The following is a 16386-nucleotide window of genomic DNA, read 5'->3' on the forward strand; positions in this document are numbered from 1 at the left end:
TATCATAAGAAATGAAGAGGAAGATTAAAGTGTTTGCCAAAATATAGAGTATCACACGACCTCTCTCATGATAGAAAGATGAAACTTGGTATATAAACTCTTTATTTAAAATTAGTAGACATGTGCCCCTAGGCTTTTAAAGCTTCTGCTTCAAATGAAAAAAAGACGAGGCAGTGGCGGATCTAGATGATAAAATCTGGGGGAGAGGGCAACCAGAAACCAGACTATGATAGGTACACCAATTTTTGTTACTCAAAAGACTGGGGGGTCTAGGACCCCTGTCCCAGAGGCTAGATCCGCCATTGTACGGGTCATACGTTTGAAATATTTTCTATTAACCTGCTCTTTCCGTGCGAAAAGCGGATACTTTAGCTAGACCTATAAACAACTAACCATTTAATGGAGCTTTAGGAGCACCACTCGTCAGAACAACAGGATTAATTAAATGATTCCGTCAGTAGTTGCTAAAACACGGGATGGAAACCCTTCTATTGATTCCAAAATGGTTACAGACAAAACAAGTCATTGAACAAGCTATCATAAAGTAAAAGGGAATTGTACTCGGATGTGATAGCTCGTGCAGGTTCGTTGACATTACGAATTCCGTGCTGTGTTATAATCAAATAGTTCTGGGAAATCACATGAGCAGACTGGAAGGTCGGTAGGTAGTGTGAATATTTACTACGAATATTGCTTCATCCCAGGAAACCCACAGCCATCAGTTTCTTGTTCTTCTTAACTCTTTTGAATTGTCTGCGATTATGACGTCGCTCGCTCTCAGCTACTGAAGACTGCGCGAAGGCCAATTTTTTGTGTTGTAAATTGCAGTCTGTCTAGTAGAAGGTCATCAGCCGGACTCTGCTTACAACAGGAGCTCAATGAATCACACGCTCGTTCTGCTTCCTCCTCGAAGTTGTGTAACTTCATATTGAAGGCAGTAGCTTGCAATTTACCAACGAAGTTCGAACTAGTCGTGGAGTAAATATAAGTTCCTATTAGTCGTTTTCCACTTACGGAAAAGAAAAATCACCCTTCATCGATCGACTTTGGCTCAATATCAATCAGTGATTATTTTGCTAAAATTTGACAACCTGCAAATCGCAGCTTTAATGGCCTATAGCCTGGGAACCAAAGGTCTGCAACGACCTTTACCTAGGGCGACCGGCAAGGGCGCCGATCCTAAGGGGGGCGAGGCCCCCCAAAAGCTCACGTGGGCCCCATGTATTTTTATGAATATATATATTTTTATATGTGTTTTTTATTGTTATATGTATTGTTATGTATATTTTTTATGAATGCCCCTCCCCTAATGTTACAGAGAAATCGGCGCCCTTGCGAACCAGGTAACTGCCTGCTGTCCCGTACTTCAGTTCTACTATTGATTAAAAAAAAAAATTATGGACAACAATTATGCGTCATTCAATACAATTTTGAAGTTTACAATATTCAACAATAGTAAAGCCGATTACAGTTGTACTGTAGTCACGAAAGAAAGTATTTTTCAGTTGACAAAATTTCTTTTCCTAATAACTCAAGAATAAGTTAACCTATTAGAGTACCGATTTTGGCAAGTTACCAAGTTATAACCATTCTAAGAATAACGACAAAAAGATCCAAATTTCCTTTGTTCCCGAGTTATTGGGAAAAGAAAATTTGTGAACTGTCAAAAATTTTTTTTTCGTGTGTACAAGTAGCCCATCTGCAGGACTCTCAATGATAGAGCGTTTACCTCTGTGTGTGTGGATTCTGGTTCGATCCCCGGCCAAGTAAATTTGTGGTAAACAACATCAAGTCCGTGGGTTTTCTCCGGGTACTCCCGTTTCCTCCCAAATTCTCATTCTACAAATTCTCCCATCATTATTCACTTGCCTTAATCATCCGTCTCCCTTACACTAAAGGGCATAATCGTCGGATGTTAAACTGAAAGATAACATTACATTTCCAAATGCAGAACACCAACACATGCACCATGAATAAAAGTACTCCCTTATTTCTTCCATCTAAATGCTCGAATATTAGTGAGTTCCATTGCTCTTTAATTTATCCTGTGATCTTACACTACAAGTATACGCTGCTTGGTACGTAACAAAGTGAACTTACAAAGCAATACTAGTGGTGTAGTTCGTGAGTGAAGACATTTATAGAAGTTTTGTGCATTTCATCATCATTTGGCCTTAACCCAATAAGTTTTGCACTGTTATTGGAAGTCTATGCTGTGTGTCTATGACTTACGAAATGTCTTCAAATAATCGCGACACTAGTACAAAACGTAGGGAATGAAAGAGAAGAAAGGAGCCAGCACAGCACCGTTGTAGACCAACTAGCAGTTGCCAACCAGCTCAATTTACTAACGTTAGCCGCTTTGCCGAACACTTGCCAACTAATTTAATCGCTAACGTTAGCCGCTTTGTCGAGCATTTGCCAACTAACTCAATTGCGAACGTTAGGCGGTTTACTAAGCAATTGCCAACGTTACCCGCTTTGCTAAGCATTTGCCAACTAATTCAATTGCCAACATTTGCCGTTTAGACGAGCATTTGCCAACTAACTCAATTGCTAACATAAGCCGCTTTACTAAGCATTTCCCAACTAACTCAATTGCTAAAGTTAGCCGCTTTACTAAGCATTTGCCAAATACCTGAATTGCCAACATTAGCCGCTTTGCCAAGCAGTTGCCAACCAAATCAATTTGCTAACAATAGCCGCTTTGCCTAGCATTTTCAAACCAACTCAATTGTCAATGTTAGCCGATTTCTTAAGCATTTCCCAACTAACTCAATTGCCAACGTCAGCCACTTTCTTAAACATTTGCCAACTGACTCAATTGCTAACGTTAGCCACTTAACTAAGCATTTGCCAACTAGCTCAGTTGACAATATTAGTCACTTTGGCGAGCAGTTGCCATCAACTAAATTTGCTAACGTTAGCCGCTTTGCCGTCAATCAACTCACTTGCCAACATTAGCCGATTTGTAAGCATTTACCAACTAACACAATTGTCAACGATAGCCGCTTTACTAAGCATTTGCCAAATACCTCATTGCCAACATGAGCTGCTTTGCCGAGCAGTTGCCAACCAAATCAATTTGCTAACAATCGCTTTGCTGAGCATTTCCGAACAGCCGCTTTGCTGAGCATTTCCGAGCCAACTCAATTGCTAAAGTTGACAGATTTCTTAAGCAATTCCCAACTAACTCAATTGCCAACGCCAGCCGCTTTCTTAAGCATTTGCCAACTGACTCAATAGCCAACATTATCCGCTATCCCGAGCATTTGCCAACTAACTCATTTGCTAACGTTAGCCAGTTTACTAAGCATTTGCGAACTAACTCAATTGCCAACGTTAACCGCTTTACTAAGCATTTGCCAACTAACTCAGTTGCCAATATTAGTCCCTTTGGTGAGCAGTTGTCAATATTAGTCGTTTGGCCAGCACTTGCCAACTAAATCAATTTACCAACGTTAGCCGCTTTGCCGAAAATTTATCAACCAACTCAATTGCCAACGTTAGCCTATTTGTACGCATTTGTGAACTAATACAATTGCAAACGTTAGCCGATTTACTAAGCATTTGCCAAATACCTCAATTGCCAACATTAGCCGCTTTGCCAAGCTTTTGCCAATTAACTCAATTGCCAATGTTATCTGACTTGTTAAGCATTTGCCAACCAACTCAATTGCCAACGTTATGCGCTTTACTAAGCATTTGTCAACTAACTCAGTTGCCAATATTAGTTTCTTTGACGAGCAGTTGCCACCGACTCATTTTGCTAATGTTAGCTGCTTTGCGGAACATCTACCAATAAACTCAATTGCCAACGTTAGCCGATTTGTAAGCATTTGCCAACTAACACAATTGCCAACGTTATCCGCTTTACTAAGCATTTGCCAAATACCTCAATAGCCAACATTATCCGCTTTCCCGAACAGTTGCCAACCAACTCAATTTGCTAACGTTAGCCGCTTTGCCGAGCAGTTGCCAAGTAACTCAATTGCTAAAGTTAGCCACTTTGCCGAGCAGTTGCTAACTTAATTGCCAACGTTATCCGCCATGTTAAGCATTTGCCAACCAACTTAATTGCCAACGTTAGGAGCTTTACTAAGCATTTGTCAACTAACTCAGTTGCCAATATTAGCCGCTTTGCCGAGCAGTTGCCAACCAAATCAATTTGCTAACATTAGCCGCTTTGCTGAGCATTTCCGAACCAACTCAATTGCCAACGTTAGCCGATTTCTTAAGCATTTCCCAGCTAACTCAATTGCCAGCGTTAGCCGATTTCTTAAGTATATGTCAACTGACTCAATAGCCAACATTATCCGCTTTCCCGAGCAGTTGCCAACTAACTCAATTTGCTAACGTTAGCCGCTTTACTAAGCATTTGCCAAATAATTCAATTTGCTAACTTTAGCCGCTTTGCCGAGTATTTGCCAACCAACTCAATTTGCTAACGTTAACCGCTTTGTTGAGCATTTACGAACCAACACAATTGCTAAAGAATATTTCATAAATATATTTTTTTATTACTAACCTGACAACATGCCATGCAAAAGAAAGTATTTTTTTATAAAAGGAATATATCACAAAAGGAGTGATTTATGCCAGTTTGACCTTTTCCCGTTTCGCCTTATGTCCTGAAAACATATTTTGACAGACAACCGATCAGGTATTATCTTAAGGCTTAACGGAAATTCCCGTTTGGCTCTTTTCCGTTTTGCCTTATAACATATAAGGGAATTTTTACTCCGTATCTGTAACAAAGAGGGATTTATTTTATCCTCAACTGCAACCTCTCTTTTATTTCAGAAAAATTAAACTCACATGTCTTACAAAAACATAAATTTCATTATGACACTCAAAATAGCATATCAAGTTTAATGTGGATAAAATATGAAACAGCATCAATATATGAAGTTACATCAATTTCACTGTTCTTAGGTTTATCTTTTAGGCAATGAATCCTGTCGTCTAGCCGTCTCCACTTTAACTTTCTAAGTGTTCCCTGATTACCCACTTGAAGAAGTTTTCGCAGTCTTTCATTTTCACGTTGCCCGTCTTTCCGTCTTTCATTAATTAAATGAAAGAATATATGTCTAAATGGTTCCTTGATGCCTTTCTTCTCAATTTGGCGTGTCAGCCTTCCATATTGTTAGTCGTTTTTTCTTGATCGTTTTCAAAGTGATTCCACAAGTCACTGCAAATAGGTAAAAATACATCATTAGCGCATTAGAGATTCAAAGGATTACAGAATAATCTATGTTGGAAAGTCGATAGCAAAATTTTGGGTGAATGTAATTTATTTCTTTTGTAAATCAAAAGAATTTATTCTTTTGATAAATTTACAAATCAGTGAATGCAGAATCTTCAATACATGCACGTTGCAAGAAAATTTATATTACACTAGATGAGGCACTAATGGAATAAAATGCTTTACTGTAGAATGCTCGGAATAGTTTAATTAACGATTTAATAATTTAAAAAGATCTTGCACTGAACGCCAGCTATCTATGTAGGAAAGAAAACATACTTACGGAGGAAATAGCGCGTCACCATCATCCAGCCACGTGTCGACAAAACAGGGGCGGATCCAGGACGGACTTCTGTGGAGGGCTGTGGTTTATAATACTGGTACTTAGAGCTACTTGTAAGAGCATCAAAGTCGTGGATGGGTTTTATTTATATATAAAATTAAAAAAAGTTTCCTCTTCTTGGGGAAAGGTCGCCCCGATCGCCCCCCCTGGATCCGCCCCTACGACAAGATAATCATGAAACTCCTCTTTATATGGAACGTCAGGTACATCTCCTTGCAAACATACAAACAGAACATCTAAATGAGAAGTCGATGCAAGAAGTAGTGTTGCTGCACGTCGAATCCATTTTTTCACTTCAGAGTTCTCGTTGTACAGTTGAGAAAGTCCTAACTGCTAAACCTTCCTCCACACAGACTGAGAGAAGTGTAAGAAATACCCTCTGATTTTAATATCAGGAAATACTTGATTTACAGCATTGATTGCTGCTTTCTCAAAATCAATAGAAACTTCTTTTAATTTGAAACTCAGTCCAAATTTCTCATCTTCTTTCCTGATCACCTGCAGTAATCTTACATATGTGTCTTGCTTTTTACTTGGAAATAAGCAGAAGAGACGAGGAAATACCTGGAACAAGTATTTCCGGTGCACAGTGTACAATTGGAAGAAAAGGTGAGGTACAACCTTAAATGTCCCATCTATTACAATCCTGTCACACCGACACAGAATCTCCCAATTTTCAACAGCGCCGAAAACCTCCAAATTTTCAACAGTGGGTTGATGCTCGTACGTTATAAAGAGAGTGTTTGGGGTCAGCAAAAGTAGAAACAAAATGCAAAATCTTCAATACATGCACGTCGCAAGATGCAGTTTCACAACAAAGATTTCCCTTAGCAAAAATTTCTTAGTCAATTACGTTCACATTTCTTAAAACCGGTTAACCGAAAAGCTCGAGTATGTTCGAGATTTAAATTTTACAAATAATTTAAAACCTCGAGTATATTCGGGCATTATTACAATTGATCACTGTTGAACGGTACAAAGTTTACAAGCTCGAGTATATTCGAGGTTTTAGTGAAAGCACATTTTAGGCTTACGTAAATCATTTTAGGCTTACGTAAATCATTTTAGGCTTACGTAAATCAAGCACATTTTAGGCTTCAGTAAAAATAATCACACTGTTGCCATTCGTTTTGCTCCTAAAATGTTAGAAGATATTAGATGTTAGAATTTAGCAATAAAAAATAGGTAAAAATTGAAACGCTCCTTTGGAAATAATTGGTAAGTTAACCGGTTTATAAATGTTTCACTAATAACCTTACGATGCACGATATGTAATTTTCTCATGAAGTAATCAACAAGTGGTAGTTTAGTCTTTTGGGAATGAATTCCTTTTCGGGCATTTCTTCAAAAATGACTCAGACGGTTTTCTACATATTTCATAAATAAAGATGCACATTAATAACATATAATGTTACGTAAATCATTTCTTATGAAAATATCTACAAGGGGTTGTTTGCATATGCGGATGAGTTTTCTAAGGTCGAAGTTTGCTTTTAAAACACCTATAATTTTGTTTGTATGTCACTAATGAATGATTCAGTTATAACTGCAACATAATGTGCTATAGTTTTTAATCAATTTTAACAAGAAAGTTTTGTGCGGTATCCCGTAACATTTATTTTTCTTTTATTCCCTCGTAAAATGTGATTTATGGAAACAATAGTTTTGTCATTCTTCCATGAGCAACATCAATAGCATGGATGACGCTAAGCACTACTAAATATGTAGAACTTAAATTGATCAATATAATTGGATGATTAAGAGGTTTTTAATTTCTTCATTATTCATTAATTACACTGGGTATATAGCACCAATTATAAAAAAAGATCAATGTGACAGAAGTTAAGCATCATATTCTTAAAACGTAAATTTCCACCTAGAACCTAAATGATTTAATAAAACTTGATGGGTGGGATTGATTGATTGACTGATTGATTATAATTAACGTCCCTTTTCAATAGGATATACTATTCAATAATAACTCTGAAATCCTAAACTCTACTTGCGATTCTTTCCCTTGTAGGAAATCGAATCCATATCACAAACATAACTGAAGAAACAATGAGTCCTTAGATTTGTTGTGTATCTCATAGAGATGCAAAAAAGCCGGCTTTTTTGAATCGATGGTTTTTTTCACATAAAAAGCCGGCTTTTTTGGGAAAAAAACGAGAATTTTGGAAATTTTGGCTTTTTTCAACTTCATGATTTTTCTATCTAAATAGCTTTCTTATAGTATATTCTATAGTTAGATAAGAATTCCATGACCTGAATGTGATATTTCGCTCTGAAATTCACCATCAAGATGGATGGAGCACATGTTTTACGAATTAAAACTAACATGAAGAATGTAGTATTTGAGGGTAATTTTAGAGGCTATTTAACTTTATTTTAACTTTTGAGTTATCGACATCTTTATTCTTCCCTAGTTTGTCATCCGTGTTTTATTCCTAAGAGCTTTTAGTACTCTAGCTTCTAGCGCAAAAGTTAAACTTACGTTTTTCTATATATCCGTCAAACCGTACTTCCACATTTCTGTTATACTGTAGCTGTGCAATGCTATAGCAATAATTTTCCGGACACAACCTTGAATACCACTTTATACAAATAATCAGTAGCGGATTTAGAAAAGTACTTTAGGAGGGGATTTTCTGATTGTTTCGTTTCCTAACAAGTCCTAATTTTATTTGGGAGGTGCTTGAAGTTTATGAGTACAGGCATAACTAATATTTCGTTTCGTTTATATGTTTAGCAATAATCTTCCGGATACAACTTTAAAAATCATTTTATACTGAGAATCAGTGGCGGATTTAGAAAAGTATTTTGGGAAGGGTTTTTCTTACTAATGTTTAGTTTTTTTAAACATTTGTAATTTTTATTTGACGGGAGCTTAAAGTTTATGAGTAAAGGCATAAATAATAGATATTTCGTTTGTTGCAGACATTCCGTAACTTTAAGGAACGGGCTTCAGTCCGAAAGACCGCCCCCTAACCTTCGTAAAACCGTCACTGCTGGTAATTAGTAATAATAACGATTTAAAAACAATAAGAAAGGAAGTCGCCCAACTCACAGTACACGCACTATTTCTACTTCACAGATAGAATGAAGAAAAGCTTTATCAGAATGGTCGAATGCTGAGTTGAATCCCGGACTTCCCGATACAAGCGCAAAAGCTAATCACTCAGTCATGTTTGTTGTGCAGTTGTATTTAGCTTAACTTAAATATATTCCGTAGTCCTTTTTTTGGGGGGGAGGGGGAGTTCCGTAATGATATGTTGAATCCCTCTTCTTAAAAATTCAGAAAACTTGAGGATTGGGTAAAGTGTGATGGTGGTTCTATAAAACTTAACTGTAGAATTTCAAGAATATACAGAACCAAAAGCTCTAAATGTGCAGCCTTTAAGTGTATCATATAAATCTAAGTATTTCTCTTATGTTTTATTTTAATTTTATTTTGTTTCACAAAGAGGGTATGGAATATTTTGAAGTAAAAATACTACATACTATTTTGCTAGTTATTTGTGTATTCTTTTAAAAGGAGTGTTTACTTTTAGGGTTGGCTGGTTTACACCATTTGTTTTAATAACTGGTTTAAACCACAAAAATAAAAAAGAATGAAAAATGCGAATCGTGTGAACTTCATGGTGACGTTTCCAGATATCAAACCACCTGCAATAGTTTTATTTCCCTTTCACCTTTTAATCAAGGTGTCCCATGTTCAATTCTCGGTCGAACCACAAACCTTTCATGCGTAATCCAAGTAGTGGTTCGGATGTCAGTTTAAGCGAAAGTCTTCTCCTTGATAACCTCGGTATTTCGTAAGGATGTTAAGCCTAAATATACGAAACAAACCAAATTGTATATTTCTGCATGCCTAAATGCGTGTTGTTTCATAAAGAAGCCAAGATTACTTAAATATATTGATAGAAATTGGCAAAATTTATCGATTGCCTACGTAGCTTCCAACATTAGCTTGGATTGGACTTTCAATGATATCTACGTACTAAATTTGTAATTTAATACCTCAGTTTTAGCGTACTGATTATGGTACGTTGACCTTTAAATTTTACATGCAAAGCAATAAGAGGATTTTCCCGTTATTGTCTTACATTGAAGTAATGACGGGATTTTCCCAATGGCTAGGGCGGGAGATTCTCAATTTAAGAAATTTACTGACCGGACTTCTTTAAGCTTATGGGAGTTCTTCCGGCATAACCCCGCTGTTGCATAATAACACCAAGGCGAAACAAACTTATTTCTGTGAATATGTAATATAAATACATAAAGCAAAAAATCTAAATCAAAAAAGCCTGGTTTAAACCAAAAAAGCCTGGTTTAAACATCCCCCAAAAAACGGGTTTTTGGCATTTTCAAAAACAACCACGGTTCTTGCCAACTCTGCTTACTTTTGTATATAGGAGGTTAAAAAATTCTTATTATATACATTGGTTAATCCTGTGGAATTCATAATGTAAATATGTTGAAGAAAAATTGTTTGAAATATCTTTTCGAAATTCATAATTTATTTTCGATGTTTTATATTATTATCAGCATCAACCACTAATTAAATGATTTTTTTGTGTTATAGAAAAGCGATACAAAGTCTGTTTTATCAACTTAAAGCAGTATTTTGAAAAAAGCCCAAAATTTCCCAAGCAAAAAAGCGAAGCAGAAAAAACCGAGTTTTTTTCAAAAAAGCCGGTTTTTTTCCGAGCCCTTGCATCTCTAGTATCTCAAAACATAAATTGATAGTATCATAAATGTTACAATCTAAAATTTTGAATCCATATTCTACGGGCAACACACACGGAAAAGATGAAATTTATAAAATGATTTTATAGTGTAGACCGTGTAGAGCCACGCACGATGAGTTATCATATAATCTGTTTCTATCGTGGAAATCACCGGAACACCTTTGACATACATGTAGTATACACTTAGATTTTTATCGAGATTGAAGTAAGAAAATTTTTAATGCTGATGACGTTATGTACAGAGCAACAGAAATATAACCATTGCAATATTCCCCTGCTTCATAGACAACTGCCAAATTAACAAACTGTTTTAAAACATTTGGATTTCTATAATGCACTACGTCGCACTCCCGATTTCTAGCAAGGAACCCCAAGAATATTGGATTAAAACAGGAATTAAATTAGTATATATTTTGCCTTTAGCATCCAGAAAGCAATAGGTTAGCGGAAAGAACTGCAGAAAGGTTAAAATGAACTACTAAGAGTGCAGTAATGGAAGAGAGGAATATTGTATCCGCACAAATAAACAATAGCTGGATATTTTAGAAAAAAAAAATCTTAAATGGGTTATGATTTAACAGACACAAGTTAATTCCGGAATTCACTAACCATCATTCTTTATGAGTTTTATAGATGCAATCGATATATACTTATGAAAGTCGCATAACAGTTAAGAAAAATATCGGAAGTAGAGCAACATAGGGTTAGAGAATCATATATTTTTTTTCTAAACTCATACCAGGCCAAATAGCTCGAACATTATGGAAGAACACTCATGATGTATGTGTTAAGAATCAAAAGAAAAAATAATGAACATCAGTTAACTAGAGCCGTAACTTGTGGGGGGGCTGGGGGCACAACTGCCCCCGCCCAGGGAAGCTTCCCACCGTTCGAGGGGGCCCACTTTGAGACCATTTTTTTTACTCCATATACAATACGAACATGAAATTATAAATGAAGAATCAAACAGTTTCACTACTTTACATAAATAAAACAACACACAAAAAGTAAATAAAACAAAAAAAGTCATGGGCCCATTTCAGTAAAAAATGTCTACTATTAGGGGCCCGAGAAATAATATTTATTCGCATGGCTTTGAGATTTCTCAGTATTGTGCCCTTTATTAATTTGTCATGTATGGAACGAGCCCAGGGGTGTATGTAATTAACGGCCCCGCAGACCTACCGTGTGGGAGGGACCACATGCTCCGGATGGCCCATAAAGAGTAAAAGAAAGATGGAAAGAGGGGGCCAAAGAATTAGAGAAACAACTTTTTATAGGGGACCCAAATACGCGTATTAATGCTTGCCCCTCCCAAGAAAAAATCTAAATCACAGCGCTGTAGTTAAGTATCCTTTTTCACGTGCAGAGAACACCTAAAATTTCTAATACAAGAATGATGGTTTAGTAATAGTGTGTAGAGAAAAATAATCAGACAGAAGTAGATAATGCTACTAAGAATGAAGACAAGTCGTGATTGAACACTGAAAACTGTGGTTAGGCAATAGAAAATGTAAAATCCAAAGAAGTATCGATGGCAATAAAATCTTGATGTAAGTTCCTTAGAACATTCTACATAAGGATGAAAATCCTTGATTAGTATAAACTAGACTAAGAAGGAAGAAACCTAAAAAATGAGTGAGACTATTCAAGAAGCGGAGAAGACTGACATAGAATAAGAAAATATCTCAGTTACAATGTCCAAAAGGAAAAAGAAGTGATAAAATAATTATATAGAGTCTAAACCAAGGATGTTATAAATAGAGGATCTGCCCATATGTATCTTCATCCTATTAAATCTGTGAAGCCAAAAAGCAACCGAGCATCGGCACGTCTGATTGGCTACTTTCGTTTCCGCCATAATTGTTGGCTCAAAATATTGCCAAGTGGGCGAAGATCCTATTGAGCGAAGTGGGCAGGGTAGGGTGGCGAAACTGTGACTATGGTTTCAAGATTTTGTTGCAAGGGCACATCCTCTATTTTATAAGATCCCTGGTCTAAACAGATAAAGGGATCTGATCGAATTTCTAGTTTATTTCCTTAATATACGTATTTATATATTCATGGTTGTGCCTTATTGGCTAGGTGTCAGATGTGTATAATGAATATTTAAGTAAAGGAATTGAAATATCATTCTATATAAATCTGATTTTTTCAGTTTATTAAATGATAGTAATTTTTCCCATTACAACTGAAGTAATTTCGAATGTATACGTGCCAAATCAATTCTTGCTAATTAGCAGGTCGTATTTAGTATTTTTCCTTCCCCCCAAAATAATAAATACCGATTTAGAAATTTTGAGACAGTGACTGATCAATACACCAAACTGATGAATCAGCCAAGACCAAGAATAATACAATTTTGTCACAATGATTAAACACTCATAATTTTCTTGTACCTGGTGGCTGGGTGATAAGCTCTCAAAACTATAGGTAATTTTGGAAATTAATCAATAATGGGTAGATTTTGAAAATAGATCAAAGTATAAGGTGTCAAAATGTAAAAAGAGAAATTTTCTATTATGTGAAAGCGAATGTGAATTTCTGTCTGGTAGCATAACGCAATAACTATTGAATCAATCTAATTTAGTTTGGCATGATTATAAATCTTAGTCCCCTCAAGGATCGTATGACATTAAATTGATTAAAATACATATCTCAAATTTTTGTGGCTGGTTGCGGACCTGATTGCAGCATTGCATTCCTGATCAAAAAGCAGTCTTAAAATATGTGCCATATGCCTACCTTGCAATTAAAAAAAGAATAAAGTGATAGTTAAAATTTCGGACTTGAAGATGGTGGTCGTGGATGGCTTCTCCCACCCCCACTCATCATCTATGGCCAAATATGAACTAACCAACAGATTTTTCTGTTACAGGACTGTCACCTGACTTTTGGCCCACCCTGTACATAAGGTGTGTCTCTCCAGCTCAGAGAAATCACCGTGTAAATCTAACTATACCTTCATCCTATACGACAATACTTTACAGGGACCTTAAAAAGCATACTCCTTAAAATCCAGTGACATGTTCAAATACCATTACGTACTAACGTTAAATTTCAGGGTTGTCATTTGTCATCCTTTACGGTAGTTAGCAATCTAATAAATTTCAGTTTTAACATACTCCGGGCGAAGTTGATAAGTTATCAGCAGTTGAGGAGCCTTAGTTAAATTACTCGAACACTATAATCATTGTATTACACATTTCTATCTAATTTTCTCTGACTTGGGATATTAATATTTTATCTATTTATTTATTTATATATTTATTTTACTGAGTACACAATCACAAGTGATTACTTCATTAACATTTGTTCGAAACCCTGATTTTAACTTCTAATGAAAATCAACAAACTTTTGACATACTTTTTAGTTCTACTAACGCAGGGGACTCTTGATTCAGCTTTTCCGCTCTCATTTTTCCCAGGATACTTTGAGGCCGGTGACGTCACATGGAGGTATCGCTGTATTTTTGATCAGAACGAGTGAAATACTGGATAAACAATTACGCTACTGTTTCAATATGGACAAAAACCATCTTAATTGTGCAATAGCTCATTTTAATAACAGAGGAAGCAATACAAATGAATAATGTTCCATCTATTCCCTGAAAATGATGAACTTCGAAGATGGATTTCCCACTTTAAGCAAAAAGAACACTTTTAATATGGATAAGGCACGAATATGTTCTGTTCACCGTTTACCACAGGATTATCAAAGGGTTTGAAAAATGAGCTTCTAGGTTGTCCGCAAAAGTAGAGTTTAAGATCTGACACTGTTCCTTCATTATTGATACTAAACTGGCATGGGGAAAAATAAATTAGACGTTAGTCAAGTTGAAAAACAGGTGTGTAACAACAATAATTTATTTTACTTTATTGACATTTGTTTCTGAGGGCCAGAAACTTAAGGAGTTTATGTACGTAAAGCGACGTAGAAGGGGATACCATCAAGAATATAAATGCATACTCTCATATATTCTTTAGTTTAAATTATATTCTTAAGTTTTGTTGAGTATCCGAATCATTATTCTGGCCAAGTACTCAAGGTACACTTTGAGCAGGACATTCATAGGAACCTATTACGAACCGAACTCAACCTAACCTACCCTAATCTTGTCTAAACGAACCGTGCTTGTTACATACGAATTACATGATGTGGCATTGGAGAAGAAAGAAATTCCTTGAATTTCTTCCTTCTCCAATGCAACATCATGTGATAAAATTACTTTTTCTGCTCAAAGTGAACTCTAATCATTATTCATATAATTGAAGGGCTGACCGACAGAGGGGGCTAAGCCACAAAATCGAAGGGTAAAGTGGAGGACAAATTACGGCAATTTTTCTCCTGTGAAGGTGGTTCTTTTATGTATGTATACCACTCTATAGATATCTGTGCAACTTGTAACCTGTAATACATAATGTAAAGTGTGTTGTGTTAAGTAATAAACGAATATTAATAATGTAAAGGAAATATTTCTCAGTGACGATATCTGACAGTGACAGTGACGCAGTGATTACTACACAATAAATACAAAAGGGTAGGTTAGATTTCTAACATAACCTAACTTAACCTAACAAAATTAAGATAGGTTAGGTACGGTTATGTTAGGTTAGGGTAGATTAGATTTCTAATGTAACCTAACCTATCCTAAAACAACCTGACCTAATTTGTTATTAAATTCTCGGAATCTCTGAATACTTTGAATTATGGTAGGTAGGTTAGATTTCTAATGTTACCTAATCTATCCTAACACAACCTAACCTAATTTTTATTATTGCTTATTGCTTAAGGTAGATTAGATTTCTAATGTTACCTAATCTATCCTAACACAACCTAACCTAATTTTTTATTTCATACCTGGAACTGAATCTCCGAATAATTTGCATCATATTTGCTTCATGTATCTTACTACCTGAAATGCTCTCATGGAGAGGATTGGTTTATGAAAAGTATTTGAACATCTTCTTCCCATAGAATTCACGTTTCAATGAAAGTGTAATGACAAAATTCTATAATGTCACTCCTTCCCCCGCCCAAAGATGATGAATTTGGATTTAAACGGTATCGGGGGATCACTATTCATTTCAGTGACCATGAAAATTATGGCCTGGACACTAATTTCGGATGTTTTCGATTATTTGTCGTCTCCTTCGTATCTTCTCTCGCCACCGAGCCGAAAAATGATGAGATCCTAAGTTAGGCCTGGGCAGAGACGGCTTTAGGATTTTAATTTTGGATAGGCCTGCTGCCTCGTTGATGTATACATATACACATTTGATTGACTAATGACAGTAGGAAATTACTTTTACAGTAATGATTGATGCTGTTTGTTAAACAACTATCTACCATTAATATAAATAGTGGAAAATATATTTACTCTTTAGTGTATCTTTTAGCGTTTATATACTTTTCAAAATTTTTGGGTAGGCCTGCGCCTACCCGCTGAAACCGCCACTGGGCCTGGATGCATTAAAGTACTGAAAATACTTGGTACTTCAAGTTGGTCGAGGATGAGTTAGCAATCAAACATTCTTACAATGATTTTTATTTATATGAATAGAATATGGCCTTTCTTCCCCTTAAAACAATGGGGCATGTTTTCCCCTAAGTTTAATGGAGTTTATATGCCGAGTTTCATCCTTCTAACTTAATAGGCTCGTGAGATACTGTATTTTAGGCACAAATTTTGAACCTTTTCTACACACTTAGGATTCGCCCTTTAATCAAAGTAATGTGATAAAAATCTTAGATCAGGTCAACTCGTACTGAAAATTGTGAAAATCAGCCCAAAGCTCTAGGAAAGTTAAGCGACCAAACATTATCTTCAGTTTTATTTGTATAGATAATTAATCATTATTGACGATATTTATTTATTATATTGTGTAATCTGTGAGTAGAAAAAAACTCATTCTTTGCATTTGGTAGGACAAGGAAGTTCATAATTATATTACTTTGAATCCAGTTTTACGAGTAAAGCGCGAAGTGTAACAAGCAGGCAAGTGAGAAAAATCTTCAACAATACCTCCACATGACGTCACGGACA

This window comes from Thermobia domestica, chromosome 8 (assembly GCF_964235325.1).
Source record: "Thermobia domestica chromosome 8, izTheDome1.hap1.1, whole genome shotgun sequence".
NCBI lineage: Eukaryota > Metazoa > Arthropoda > Insecta > Zygentoma > Lepismatidae > Thermobia > Thermobia domestica.